Source organism: Astyanax mexicanus, chromosome 9 (genome assembly GCF_023375975.1).
Source record: "Astyanax mexicanus isolate ESR-SI-001 chromosome 9, AstMex3_surface, whole genome shotgun sequence".
Taxonomy (NCBI): Eukaryota; Metazoa; Chordata; class Actinopteri; order Characiformes; family Acestrorhamphidae; genus Astyanax; species Astyanax mexicanus.
Genome location: NC_064416.1, coordinates 25,085,189 through 25,100,590, shown reverse-complemented (window position 1 = coordinate 25,100,590; position 15,402 = coordinate 25,085,189). Strand labels below are relative to the sequence as shown.

Below are 15,402 nucleotides of genomic sequence, written 5' to 3'. Positions count from 1 at the left end.
TTGAGTATATTATTTTGTTTATTTGTTAATTTATGAGTACTGTCAAAATGTAGCAAGCGATTACATCCAACAAACCTACCAGACAACTTCATTTTTGTGATATACTCACAAGCAAAAGTCCACATCTGGATTTGCTTGATGTCTTTAAAACTTCATAAATGGGCCACCATTTTCTGTGCAAGTATATTGCAACCACTGAAATAGGAGAGTACACTCAAAAGGGTCAAAGGAATTATAAAAAGATACAGTAGTTCAGTGACTGAACAGGAGTTTGAAAGCTATTAACCTTGGGTGTCATCAGCTGGTGCATGAAGAGCCAGAAGGGAGTGAGGTGGATCATCATCAACAAAGAGATTTAGCTGGCCTATATTCTCTTGAGTTACTTTCACCTGAAAAAAAACATTATTAAATCAAATGTGGTTTATCATTTGGATAAACTTGTTTCAAACAGTCTATGCTAGTCATCCAGGTAAAAACATACTCTATGCTGGCAGGCAAGCAGGTTTACCAGATCTTGACCAGGATAGTGTATGTGGAATTTGAATTTGCTCTTGCCAAGCATGGTTCTTCTTACTTACAGACCAGCTAAACCCCTGCTCGTTTTGAATAGTCTAGCTGGTCCAGTGTGAAACATGATAACAAATACTCCATTCACCCATAGCATTCTGAAATACAGCACTTTTAGGCGATGCTCCCTTGCAATGCTTATGATAGGGGTATAGCGTTGGGAGTGTGGTACTTGTGGAGCTTGTTAATGGTGTAAAAATAGCAATTTTTTCCATGGACGACATCATGCCCTTTGTGTTTATAAGCCTGTTGGGACTATCAGTTTAAAGTGCTGTATTTGGGAATGCTGGGGGTGAAAGGAGGTGGGCTATTTGACAAAAGCTTGTTCTCGTTATCATGAGTCACTACAGCCCAAGTCCATTTCATGGTGGATATCTCCTTTAAGGTGGTGGAAAAGCTGGTAATTCAGGCAAAAACATACCCTATTCTGGTAAACTAGCTAGTTACCCAGCTCTTGACCAGCATATAGTATCTGGCATAAGATTATGGTCATACTTGCCATGTAATTAACCAGCCCACTCCTCAACCAGCTTGGTGGATGATAAGGTTTAGTTATGCAGCTAGGTCAGGTTGATCATAGGTTCAGACCAGCTAAACAATCAATAAACCAGGCAAATAAAAGCATACACTATGCCAGTCAGCCAGGCTATTTTTTCCTCATCAGCAGGGTATATTAAAGATGTGATGTACTTATTTTAAACTAGCATAATAATAGTCTAATGTTCACACCTTATTTCCACTGGGCAGGTTGAAGGTCTGCATGTCTGACAGGTATTTACCAGAGTCAGGTTTCAGTTCATCATAGTCCTGACAGGGAAGGTCCACAGGGTAGCGGCTCCCTGAAAAATTAAAGTTTTTAAAACTTTAGTACAAGTCAACCAATAAGAGCCCAGACCCATTTCATACCAGAACATGTCAGCTTTTATGAAATGTAAAACATTTAATTAACCCTGATATTATGTTAATATGCCAGGAACAGCAATAAAGCATGTTTAATTATCCAAGATGTCTAAAACCAAAAAGTTCCTGATAAACAGCGTTGACATATTCTATCAATATTTAGTGCAATGGTATTCATTGTCTATAACAGGTAATAGTTCAATTAGGATAATTCACTTTTTTATTATATGTATCCAACCTTTTTTTTTATATATGTTAAACAAAATATAAAAAAAACAATAGTTTTACATAACATTGTACTTTTGTTTTAGTTTTATTTTTTGCAGAGGGTGGTTGCAAATATGTGATTATTAAAAAAATACTTTAAACTATTTTTCCTAGATCTTCAAACTTTAACTCCTTATGGGCTACAAGTGTAGGTGATGGAAAAAAAACTATTTTCTTTGCAGTAAAATAAATTATTTACATTTTTAAAAATTTGAAGGCACTGGAAACTTCAACAGAACCCTTGGAAAAGTTGTTCACTCTCTACTCCACTTCAAAATTAAGATTAAGATCAAGATTAAGGTAATGCTATGTATTATCAGGCAGAAAATTGACAAAATGCTTGTCTGTTAAGAGGTTAAAACGGGTCAGTTTAACTCATAACATAACAGGAGGTTTAAAGCATTTAAATTGTTCAAATGGTTGGAAACAAAAAAAAAATACACTTTAAAAATGAACTAACTTATGTTTATCTCCAGCACTAACCCAGCCCACTAATTATACAAGGACTGACCTGACACCTTACATTTTAACCTATAAATAGAGGTGAAATAAAACAAACAAACAAACAACGAGTTTACTTAGCTTTAATGAAATAAACATGTTTTAGGAACAAATATGCATACTGAAGGCTTCACTGAGACCGCACTGTCCTTCTCCTTTAAACTACCCATCTCTATCCAGCTCTCAGGACCTGTCTTCAGTACTGCACGATACTCTCTCAGCTAATTAGGCTGTTTGTTTAGCTTCAGTTCTGTGGATAAGAGTTCATGTTTACATGTTCGGGGGGGTCTGTATATTGTTCTGTCACATAGTTTATTTCTCTGGATTACGGAGTTATTTCTGTCGGTCTGGTCTCTTCTTAAACTATATATAATAATTGGACACAGCCTAAATAAAAACAGTGCTCCTACCTTGCTGTGTGACAGACAGGTTTGGGCTGGATTCCATTTTGAATGCTGGATGACCTTTGGTGTTTTTCTGCTGGTGAAACAGCGCTATCTGCTGGATAAGGAAACACGGTGACCCGCACTGCACTGCACACCGTTTCACTCTTTAGTGAAACGGTGGTTGGTGTGGTGCAGTGAATAACACCACTGCCTGTCAGTGAGCTACAATGTGGGGAGATTGGGATTCCATTTCAGGTCTGGGTGACTATGGCTACGTTCACATTACAAGCCACATTGCTCAAGTCGGATTTTTTTAACAGATCGGACGGTTTTGGCTATATTGACGGTTCACATTCACAAATGTAAGTGAGCTGAAAGAACAATAGCACCATCACTATGATCAGGAGATTGCTGGTTTGAATTCCAGTCATGCAGCTTGCCATCAGCTGCCGAAGCCCTGAAAGAGCACAACTGGGCACAACTGAGCACTCTCTCTGGGTGGGTAGATGGTGTCTAACACACTGCCCCAACTGCTATTGTGGTAATGTGGGGAGCCACTGCATAAGACAGACGGTCACCCCAGTAGTGATATAAGTAACACTAAGCAGCCCAGCAATATGTGCACAATATTCTGTGGCCACGTGTGTTGCCTCTCATGACAGGGCATTTAACTGGTATTTTTTATCAGGATAAGGCTCCTTCACTCACTGCAAGCGTTTCACAGGAATGTCTCCAGTAAAACTGCAACAAGGGTCTGTCCGAACACCAGATTTATTGCTAATTAAGCATTTATGGGACTTGCTTCAACAATCTGCATGTGTATCCAGGGGTGTAGCAACAAATTCAGGGCCCGCTACACTCTCAAAGTCAGTGGGCCTCTATCCATGCCAGTACACAAGGAACGTGAGCGAAAAAATAAAAATCTGGATTTTCATGGGCCCCTCTCCCTACTCGGGCCCTGGGTAGTCAGGTCCACTTTTCCCCCCACTACCACGCCCATGTGTGTATCTTTGGGCAATTGTGCCACAGAATGACATACAGAACCTGTATACCTCCATGGCCAACCATATCTCATCTTCTATCCAGGCTAGAGGCAGCCCAACTGGGTACCTTGGACTGCTTTCGAATATATATAATATATCTTTTTTTCATCAATCAATATTCTTATGGGCCTGACTTCCCCTTAAAGTCTTAAAAAGCTATAAAACGGCCTGTTTAATTCTAAGGCATAAAAACAGGTCTTAAAATAAAAAGATAAATTACCATATGGCCTCTTTAAGATAAATAAAACTCACCAGTCCTCCTCAAAAGTCAGATTGTCCATTAGAGCAGTACACTGAGACCTATTCTGCTCACTTCTGAAGCCAAGTCTGCAAAGCATGACCACACTCCTAAATGCAGGTTTTGTTTCTACACAGCAATGAGTCTGTAAATTAGGCCAGGAGGGGGCACGCCAGATGTTGTCAGTTCTTTCCCCATCTACACTGACATTGGCCTATGAGGTCATGAACACATTGTGCTTTTTATCCCCAACACCTGCAGCCCCCTCAAGGAGAGCTCACGGAAGGCTGTCCACTGAAACACCAGCACTGCCCTAGAATTAGTTCTTCTTAACCCTCAGCTTTAAACTGCCTGGTATATACACTAAAATGCCACATTTCATGGGACAGAGACTAAAGTAAAAACTCCCTTATTCAAGCCAGATGCTGCCGGTCATGATCATTACCACCCAGTGCACTGTCCACAGTGGGTGATAATGCCTTTTATGATATTACTCCCAGTACACATGTGACACTATGGATAGAGGAATGTTAAATGCCAGCACATGTTCAGAAATGGAATGTCTCATTCACTGGCAGGCCTCGCTCAAACTCCTTGACGATAATTCGTCTTGCCATGAGCAAGCTAACCTTTTTCACAAGATAACACCTCACAATTTAAAGAAGTGTGAGCATTCCCAAACCACCTCCTGAGCCATCCACTTCACGATCAGTTGACACACTGCTGTCCCATGACTTCTGGCATTTCAGTGTACACTACACCATATATGCACACGCATACCACAAAATAAGTACATAGCAAAGGTTCAAGTAGGTAGATACTCGCTCAGTAATTATAATTAATATAGCATGGTATGTTAACCCAGCTAGGGAATTGATCTACTACTTATTTAATTAAAATGTCAAGGAATACAGATATTTAAGATTTTTATACAAAGGATGAGAAGAATTTTTTGGAGATGTTTCTGGATGCACTGCAGTGCGAGAAGCTTGTTTGTGCTGGAGAACAAAGCAGCTGCAGTGTTCATACCATCCACTAGATGGTACCAGAAAGCAACAGAAGGGTTTACCTGGGAAAGACAGAGACAGCATTTTAAAATGTCTACGAAATAAAGCCCAAAATGCCTAAAAGCAGGTCATGCAGGGGAAATTATATATTAAGATGCAGTCAATTTCACAGACAAGGATTAAGCCTAATTGTAGACTTTATTTTACTTTCTCCATTCATAATTCTGTGCAATCCAAGACGAGGCTTAAACCATAAGACCACCTAAGATTTCTAAATAGATCATCTCTGCTGCATTGCATTCATAGAATGAAATGAATATGTATAGAATATAGAATATATGAAAGCTAACTTACCAAAGTTATAGTCTAAGAAGAAAGGAAAAAATTGGCCACGGTTCATGGTCTCAGTGTTGAAGCCATTCACTGGAAGGTACCAGGAAGCAATAGGAGTGTTCACCTGAGGAAGCGGGTGATAGTATTGTAAAATATTGATGCAATAAAGCACTAATGCCTTCTAAATAGGTAATCTCTGCTGCATTGATTTCATAGAATGTCAATTTATTTACAACAAAAACGTTTGAAAATCATACTCGTTACATCCACTGTGCTACCAAAAAAAAATCATAGTCTGGTGGGAAATTTGTTCTGGTTAAAGGTCTCAGCTTTTCCAAAGCAGTTGCAGGGTTATCATGTGGCAGTAATTGATAGAGACATGTCCTGGGTTGGGTGGCCCATTTTGCTTACACCCATTGTTCATTTTTTTTCTTGTTATGCCTAAAAAAAAAATATTGACCACCCAGGCCCAAAGCCACCGCTGAGAGAACAACACAGCACCCTGGGAACTGTTATAATTTTGTTTTTTGTTTTCACCACAGGGCTGACTGGAATAAGAACACTTACTGTAATAGACGGCTGTGCACTGTAGGCCTGCAATTAGATTCTGCTGCATGGTTATGGCTTGTTGTTGATGTTGTTAATATCCATTGGCACCTCGCTTACTGCAAAAACAGAGCAATGGATAATCTCTGCTCTCGTTCTTAACTCAGCTTCCTTTAGTTTCTCCTGGCTCCTTTCCTAACACCCCCCTGCACACAAACCACCAACTTCCCACTGAGGAATTGCCGACATTTCTGGAATTCCTATCGCAGGGAAAGGCCAGCTTGGCTTGTTGAATTTGTTTTTGTTGAGCCGTGGGTTTATGATCTTAAGGGATCAACTGTCACCCAGCTGTTTAGCTGCTGAGGATATTTGGCATCAGAGCTGTTGTTGTGAGAGGTGAACTCGGCCTGTGGACCCACTGCTGCAAAACACCTGCGGGACGCCTGGTTGGAAGGCAGTGCAGCAATGAGCATGTCCTCATGTCACGCACTTACCTCGGCCTAGTGCTTTAGCTGAAACCACTATCGCGTGCATTTTACGGCTGCTTGCAGGCTCTTGGCATGCAACACACCTCATGCTCAGGATTCTGTGAGTGTCTTCTATCCTGTCACATGATCAGGCCTCTGTCAAGAGGATTAGAAGCTAGGCCCAGGCTGCTCTGAACTCAACCCCTCCTTTACAACTCATTTATCCCTTTATGTATTAATGATAACAGTAACAATAATGCCGTGATAAGATCAATTCTACTGTAGTATAGACAGCTTTCACCAGGCGATATCTCTTGGAGATAGCAAGAACCATGTTTTTTTGCCATGCGAGAAAGGTCAGGTGTAAAACTATATGCATGCAGAAATGTGTAATTCGAACTACAGTATGTATAATTTAATTATTGAACTTCAAGCTCATTTAATTAATTTCAACTATTGCAATCGTAAGCCATTTAATGCCCAGTCTGTAAGATCATAGTAGGCTCCTCACGATAAAGGCACAGTGGGTAATCTCAAGCTCAGCAGCATTAGCTAATAGATAATACCATGTAAGCTTTTTAGTGCCAACACAACAATCCAATTGAAGAATCAAGGGTTAGCAAGGCAGACAAACACTACACACCAAAAACTTCTGTATCTGGTTCCTTTCTTAGTCCAGAAGGTATATATTTGGGTGTTTTTTGTCAATAAAATAATTTTCAATAGTTTTATAGAACTCTAGAACCTAGTTCATGTTTTCCTGTGGTTCGTGTAGTTTTGATCATTTATTTATATTCTATTTTCTATACATTTTTCTCCCTAATTTGGAAGGTCAGTTACACTACCCACTTATTATTAATCCTCTCCCCATCACTACCAATGCCCCCAACATCAGGAGAGTGAAGAATTGTTCATCAAGGAACATATCATTAAAACTATGAGAGTTTGCTAAATACACTTATAGTTTACTGTTTGTTTTTATTGTACAATATATATGTGTTATAAGTTTGTTTAAAAAAATGTGTCTTTTAGATTATAAAAATAATATTATTATATTATAAAGTGTTTCTTACATTTTCTTTTGACATTTGGATGCAGACGTCATTTAATTTGTTAATTCATTCATCCATTCCTGCATTTCAGGCCTGCAACACATTCCAAAAATATATAGGGGGCAGTTTAGAGCACAAATAATGTAAGAACAATTTTTCAAATTGCATGGGAAAAATTACTAAAGTGTATAACAGATTCATATTGATGATATTGATGGTAAACTGACTAAAACTGGGAGAATAAAGTTCCTGTATTCATATTATTCCTACTGGAGCTGTTGCGGCACTATGTGACTTTGGTGAAGATCTGCTGCAGGAACTGCATAATGCTGCATAACCTTGTAAAATGTATTTTAGTATTATTCTTCCGCATCATTTACCATGCTTTTTTCACTTTATTGAAAATTTATCGGATTCCAGCATCTCTTCTGACTAACTTCTGACTAATTAGATAAACTAGGTAATAGAAGGCCACAGTGAATAGTGATCTTTGCTGAAGAGAGCTTTGGAAATGGCTAAACTAACAGACACACACATAAAATCACAATGTACTGAACAATTAATTTATAAAATGTACAAATGTACTATGTATTTGTATTTGCCCTAAGGTGTATGCTTACTTCTCAGATTTTCAGCTTGACATATCATTTTCCAAGGTGTTAAAGCCTAAAACAGCACTGTGTGCCCTGTGAGAATGTGGTTTTGGTGTAGGAACAGTTATCCTCTTTGTGGACAATAAATGTGAAATCTGAATCAGAACACGCCCTTCTGGACTTCCTGTTCTCAACATGTTTAGATGACAACAGTTGGAGACATGAGGAATGTCTCGGCTATTCTTTACAGAAGAATAGGAAGGCGATACGGCAGCGGACGCTCGTGTAGAACAGTCTCGGGCCCTTGTCTTTGGAAGACAGAATTGGAGCAGAACAATAATGGATGTGATCGAATCACGTTGCCGCACAGCAAAACAACATACCACCACCACCCCCCACCTGGAATATGTCAATCCTGATCAAATGCCTCTTGGCTTCAAGCTGCCTCCTTTTTCAGCCTTATGATTTTCAGGAATCTCTTTCTCTTCACATAAACATAATTGTCATCCTCCCCTTTCTATCCTCACCCCCATCCACCCCCCACCTCATCCTGCTGCTTTAGCTAAGTGAAAAACAAACAGGCTCTCGTTAGCATGAGCGAGGCGCCTGTGGTAAACACTCTTATTTCCACTCCAATGCTGAGGGCAAAGTGAAACTGAATGAAAGCACTCCAGTTAGACGCTCCATGACCATGCCCTTCATCAACAACTGCCACATGAAGCCAAGTACACAAATGCAAGCTGACAGGGCCACCGGCATTTGGTGGCCCACCAGGGATGTGCGCTTTTCTAAAGGAACTACCTCCATAATGACAAAAAAAAAAACTATCAGAATACTTCTTGAATTTTACTGCATACAAATGAAATATTTTTGTTTAAGTATAGATAATAAAGTTATAATCAAATCACCTGGTTAATGGAAGTTTGGATCAAGTTGTTGGGTTAATTTTTGGATTCGGGTTAAAAGTTAAAGTTAAGGTGTTTCTAGTTTTGGAAGGAAATTTGACAACATTTGAATAAATTCTAAATCACACAATGTAAAAGACAAAATCAAACAACCTGTTTTGTTACTGTGCCTTAAAAACTAATGTACTGTATATGCAAACAACCTCTGTTGTGATTGGCTGCCTTGCATATAGCCTTGCATATAGCCTTGCTCAAAAGCAGTCTGAGCTAAAACTCCTAAGAATCTAATATGGAGAGGCTGGGGCTAAACTGTTGTAGACTGAATGAACAGATGCATGTAAATATATAGAATTTTTTGTCACTATGACAATGGATTGAAGGCAGGCTGATTTTCCAGATTGTTCTCTATTAAAAGAGCATGTAGACTGACGTATGTTCACACATCTGTTTATCAAGACTATTTACAAACTTTAGGAATAGTTATGCACTACATCAAATTAATTTACCGGACATGTGTTCTCACTGAACACAAAGAAACAATGTAGCAGTAAGAAGCTGTTGGTATTGAATGAAACTGTAAATGTGTGACTCTAATGATGACATATGTATGCGATTACAATATTGGAGCAAATTAATACGTTTATTGGGTAAAATGGTAGATGAGAGGAGGCCCTAGTACCCTGTTGGACACCTCTAGCCTGGATTAGAGAAAGAGAGAGAGAAAGAGAGATTTGCTTGTTCTGGTGTGAGCTACTCACAGGTAAAGGTTCTCTTTGATCTCCTCGTGCTCATATTCTAGTCCCATACATAATTCTGCAGCTCTCTCAGTGTTTTCTGTCGTATTTTGCGGCTAGCGCGAGCGCTTACAACAAACACCGCGGACCGCGAAGTGCTGCCGCGCTTGTGCCGAATCCGACTCTCTGCTGAATCCGACTCCCGCTTCGCGGACAGAATCGGCACAACACCCCCGTGGCTGCGGCGGTGAAAACAGCGCTTATAAATAAATTAGTTTAGTTTCACTTTCAGTTTTCGTTATTTTATTTAAAAATAAAAATATAATTAAAAAACAGACGCCTACATCTAAGACTATTTTCTGGAGCCCGACCCGACCCGGCCCGAGGAATGTGGTGGGAAATCTCGGCCCGGGGCCTCGGGTCAGGTCGGGTTCGGGCAGAGAATCTAAGCTCTAGCCTGGATACAGGATGGGATATGGTTACACATGGAGGCGACAGATTCCAAATGGCATCCTGCAGCATATTTTCCCACAGATGTTGTTGGACCTGTAGATTCTGCAGACTCAAGATTACGTCCCAACTTGTCTCATAAATCCTTGATTGGTGATGAATTCACCAACTGGTCAAGCCAAGGATGTGGTGCAATCTGGCTGAGACATTCCTGGGGAACCGTGCAGTGTGTGGGTAAGTATTATCGTACTGAAGATGTCAGTTGGACATATTGCTGAGTCGTTTTTGTCCATAGAATCACTACTAGGGGTGACTGACTGTTGTATGCAATGGCTCCACACCAGCAGTTGGGGCTGTGCTGTTTTATAGTAAGGGCAGGTTTTGAAGTACTCACCAAGGCCTCAATATTCAAACCAGCCTATTGTCGGATCTACAACAGAAACTGTATTCATTGCAAGACATGGTGTTGGTCCAGTGCTTAGCAGTTCAGGTTTTTAAATTATGTCAACACTTCAAACAAGGCGACAGTGGCTGGCTGACAGTTGCCTAGATGGCATGCAATTTGTTAAAACAACCATCTTGTTTCTTTTTCATATTTAATGATGCCCTCCCTCTTAACAGCTGGGCAAAATATATTTCAGTCCATTGTAGAAACGTGTATTCAGTAATTTAGCAATTGCTTACCAAGAGGCACACTTTCCAAAAGTAGCGTCAGTGTCTAATCATACCACACCTGTAATAATTTACATATCAGCCTGGGACATCACGGCATGCTGAGTTTTGCAGCAATCTGGCATGTGTCTTTCGCTTGTGATAATAATTGAAATGAATCTTCCTGAGTAGTAACCAGGCAGACAATCAGTAAGGATGATTTTCATAGCACACAATGTTCTTAATAAAGGCCATGATCTGTCAGCAGATATGGACAGGCTGTTTTATTGCAAGGTATTGCACACAAACATTACCTTATTTGTCCATCGTGTTTCCTACTGCAGGTGACAGATTCCATTTAAACTGCCTAAGAGTGCATCATTGTCGTTACCTCAAATGTTTGCTCTGTCCTCTGAAAATAGCCACGCTACAGCAGGGAGCAAGAACTTCTGTAACAATCTGCAATCTGTTCTCATTAGCGATTATTGTGCTCCCCTAAAATGATGTACACTGTACCTCATGGAGCCTTGGTTGCTGTGATTGTACGGCCTCTACTGTGTCTATTTTTAGGACTGATCTGAACATCTTGTTCCTACCCTTTTAATATCAGTGAAATGTAGAAACAGTGTTTAATGTAATAGCATGCCTGACATTACAAATAAACAGCAAATGGCCAAAGTGTTGGATGGAACAGACACTTTAAATAAAGAAATACTGCTGTCCTTCACAAACAGATGGTGTTTTTAACATTTACAAAAATATCTTTTTATTGAACAATAAAAAGACACGCTGTATAAATAAATCGGGTTTACTGAGAGGACGTAATTTTCCATTTTGGTCAAAAGGCGGCGCCAAATACAAGCTTGCATTTTAACTCAGGCGAATTAATTGTCTAAGGTCTAATAAAGTATAGTTTAAAGAAACAGCGTAGAAAAACATTTATTTGGCTACAGGTTTCCATGTAGCTTTCTAATACGACCAGACCAGCGTTTCTACAGAACTGGTGTAGATATTTTAAGGCGTGTGTTCAACATAAAGAGCCCTCATATCCATAAAACACGTAAACATAATGCTAATATTCTCAAACCAGACAATGCAAGATTCCCCACGTTCCAAGAGTGTATACTGAGATTAAATGAATGTCACTTATTATTATGATTACACATGCCATTTTACTTTCATTCTTTTTAAATGTTGGCTATAGTCTACCCATTAACAAGCTGAATCTACTCAACACATCACACTGTAAATATATACAGCTCTGGAAACTCTGGACTCAATGAAGATTTGGTTCCTTGATTTTAATAAATTGAAAACCTCTGGAATGTAATCAAGAGAAAGATGAATGATCACAAGCCATCAAACCAAGCTGAACCACTTGATTTTTTTGCAGCAGGAGTGGAATAAAGTTATCCAAATGCAGTGTGTAAGACTGGTGGAGGAGAACATGCCAAGAAGCATTAAAACTGTGATTACAAACTAGGGTTTTTTTTTTAGAATAAAACAACAACGTTTATTTTACTCAAACATAAATCTATAAATACCAAAATCAAAGAAACTAATTCAGAATCTGAAGTGTTCTCCTAATTAAAAAACTAAGTGTTCTCTTACAAAAAAACTAAATCTGATATCATCAATAAGTAATATCCATGAAAGACTGCTCACAGGATCTCCTGTTTGTCTACAAACACATAAATGTCTGTCATTGTATTTCGTTGTGTCAGCTGTGATGGCAGAATTAATGTAGAAAAGTACATTGAGATATTGGAGCAACTTAAGCTGCCTTCAAAACAATGACAACAAAATTTCCAGAAAGGAAAAAAATCCAGCTCAAGATCAGCTGGTCATCAGGAAAATCTTCTTGTGCTGGTTAAGAGCTTTTTTTCTTTAACTTTTGTTGGCAGCGTTTTGAAGCTAGCTTATGTTGCTCCAATATCTCTATGTACTTTTCTACATTAATTCATAAGCAGGGTTTTGTAACAAGACAATGCAAAACCACATGCTGCACGTATTACAAAGGCGTGACTGAGGAAGAAGACAGGGCAGGTGTAATACAGGGCCTTCCTGCAGTTCTGACCTGCAGGTAAAAATACTAATGAGCCTGTTCTGCTGCACACCTTAAGATGCGTTTGCAGGATGAAATATCACCCGGAGCATTTGGTATCATCGGTGCTGAACATCTTGTAAAAGTTGTGAGAGGGAACATGGAAGGCAACAATGCAAAGTGGTTATACCTTTGGATTATTTTTTATGTGTTTTAGACTGGAAATATTGGAATGGATATATATTAACAAATAAAAATGGTTAATAATGCTGTAAATGACTTTTGTTTTTTACATAAAATATAGAAGTATATAAAATATAAACCTGACATTAGATGACTGGATCAGTGATCAGTGTGCAGCAGGAGATCTGCGATCTACACACCATACCCTGCTGAGGGAGTGTGATGTGTAGAGTGTGAAGATCATTCAGTCTGTGTGAAACCCCGCGATACTCAGACCCTCTGAGTCCGCTCCGTGTGTCTGAATGAAGCTCTACACCGGGTTTTAATTGCAGCTCACAGGAGTGTGTATGTGAATGTGTGCGCGCGCGTGTGTTGGTCATGGGCAAAATATGTGCATGTTATTATGCACACCGAAAACGTGGATTAAAACCTCTGTCGTTTCGATCGTGAAATAATTCAGGTTAAGCAACTACGATTAGGGTTTACGGTCATTAGGAGCTATTTTTATCCAGAATAATCTTCAAAACCGCGTCTTACTAGGTCTGAAAAGCCTTATCCGCGACATTTCCTAAGCCCATGTAGGGTAAACAAACCCAGACCCCCCTCTCCCTCCAGCACAGCGCAGTGATGATGGGCACAGGCTGACTGGTCTTCTTCAGTATCAGCTGTATGGAGGCTCCTGTGTCGATACTGAGTCATAACAACAGTGGAGCCCTTGTGTGATGTTCTGGGTCTTTAAAAAATAATTTACAAGAAAATCTACCATCACATACACATGTAAACAATGCAAAGACGGAACAAAGGACTATCGTTCTTTTCTTATGAAAATAAATAATACATTTATATGTTTAAACATAATTAAAAGCCAATAAATAGAAATATATTCCCTGCTACAAAAATCCAGCTGGTCATCCAGAGAAAACATAGCCTATGCTGGTCAAGAGCTAGTCAACGAGCTAGACAACCAGCATAGGGAATGTTTCTTTATATTTCTTCTGTGCTGGATTTTATTTTGCAATAAATAAAATAAATTAGCAAAAACAGATGTTTAAAGAATATCACCTATCTGTTTCTCCAAATGAACCCTTATAGTATGTGATGGTGTGATGTGATAATATTTGCCTGAGGGCAACACTTTGACATAGAGGGCTAAATTGGTTGTATTAAACTTAAATGTTGGTGTGTTGCTTCAATACATAACAACAAACTGATATTGATTGTTTTATCATCTATCACATTAGAGAACTTGGAAAATTTGTAAAGTTTGCAATTACAGCTTTGGAAAACATAAGAGGCCACTGAAAAGACGGTTTTCTTTTATTTTACCAAATTGAAAAACCTCTGAATGTAATCAAGAGGAAGATGGATGATCACAAACCATCAGACCAAGCTGGACTGCTTTAATTTTTGCACCAGGAGTGGCAGGAAGTTATCCAAAAACAGTGTGTAAGACTGGCCGTTTCTTATTTTCTGCAAATAAATGCTCTAAATGACAATTTTTTATTTGGAATTTGGGGAAAATTGTGTCTGTAGTTTATAGAATAAAACAACAATGAGCATAAATCAAATAGCAAAATCAGAGAAACTGATGCAGAATTGTTTTTCAACTCTGTGTACAGAGAATGTGTGGCCAGCTGCAGATATTCATCCTAACATGCTGATTCAACAATGTTTAGCTGAACTTAACCAAATTTCCCAATATCCTCGTCTTTCATCCACCCTTTTCCATACCTGTCAAGTCTCCCGTTTTGGCCGGGAAACTACCGTATTTTACTCCTCTTTCCCGCTGTCCTCCCGTATTAGTATTTTCCCGTAAATTTCCCGTATTATATTAAAATAAAAAAATATATATTATTGAGGAGACATGGCACTGACCGCTCTGTGTCTCTTAACCAATCGTGGAGCCGGTTCAAGGAGAAAGTCCCGCCTTTCAGGAGAAACAGCCAATCAGCTTGCAAAGGAGGGTCAGTGTGGGGAAGCCCCCCGTCGCAGTTGGAGCTGCTGATGTTAAAACAGATCTGGATATACAGCGATTTTTCTTAAAGAAAGGTAACGGTAGGCTAATCATGGAAACTGTGATGAGATTTTTCTGATAGCTACTTAAAAATACTCGTCTCCGAAATAAAACACACGGATTAAACCTTTTAAAATAAACAAATTTACAGCTTGTGACTCAGTTTAACTAGAAATGTGGAGAGGACCGAAATTAACTGAACTGATCAGGGGTGGAGTGATCAAAAGAAAGAAGTATTAATTAAAAATTATTGTGTAGGCCCCTTAGGACAAATTTTTACTGATGAAACATATCTGGTCCATGTCCTTTTAGTAAAAGCTCATGATACTATGTTTAGGTCACCAACAGTCATTTTGCAGAATTTGTGCACCCTTTGTTCAATTTTAAATCCATTAAATAAATAAAAAATATATAATATAAAAGAGTGCATTTATTACAAAAAAGACATGAAATCTTAATTTTTTTAAAAAGAAAAGGATTTTTAATTTGGCTGTATTAAAAGAATGACATATGTAGGAATG

At 38.9% G+C, this 15,402-nt stretch overlaps 2 long non-coding RNA genes across 2 annotated transcripts; both read right to left on the bottom strand.

Annotated features, from left to right (window-relative positions):
* Positions 1 to 303: 303 nt before the first annotated feature.
* Positions 304 to 2,672, bottom strand: LOC125804559 (uncharacterized). The gene is made up of 3 exons (XR_007440668.1): positions 2,646 to 2,672; positions 1,347 to 1,406; positions 304 to 389 (listed from the first exon to the last, which is right to left on the bottom strand). It is a non-coding gene; the product is annotated as an uncharacterized LOC125804559 (long non-coding RNA).
* Positions 2,673 to 4,768: 2,096 nt separating this feature from the next.
* Positions 4,769 to 6,340, bottom strand: LOC111194744 (uncharacterized). The gene is made up of 3 exons (XR_002651207.2): positions 5,810 to 6,340; positions 5,264 to 5,366; positions 4,769 to 4,971 (listed from the first exon to the last, which is right to left on the bottom strand). It is a non-coding gene; the product is annotated as an uncharacterized LOC111194744 (long non-coding RNA).
* Positions 6,341 to 15,402: the final 9,062 nt, after the last annotated feature.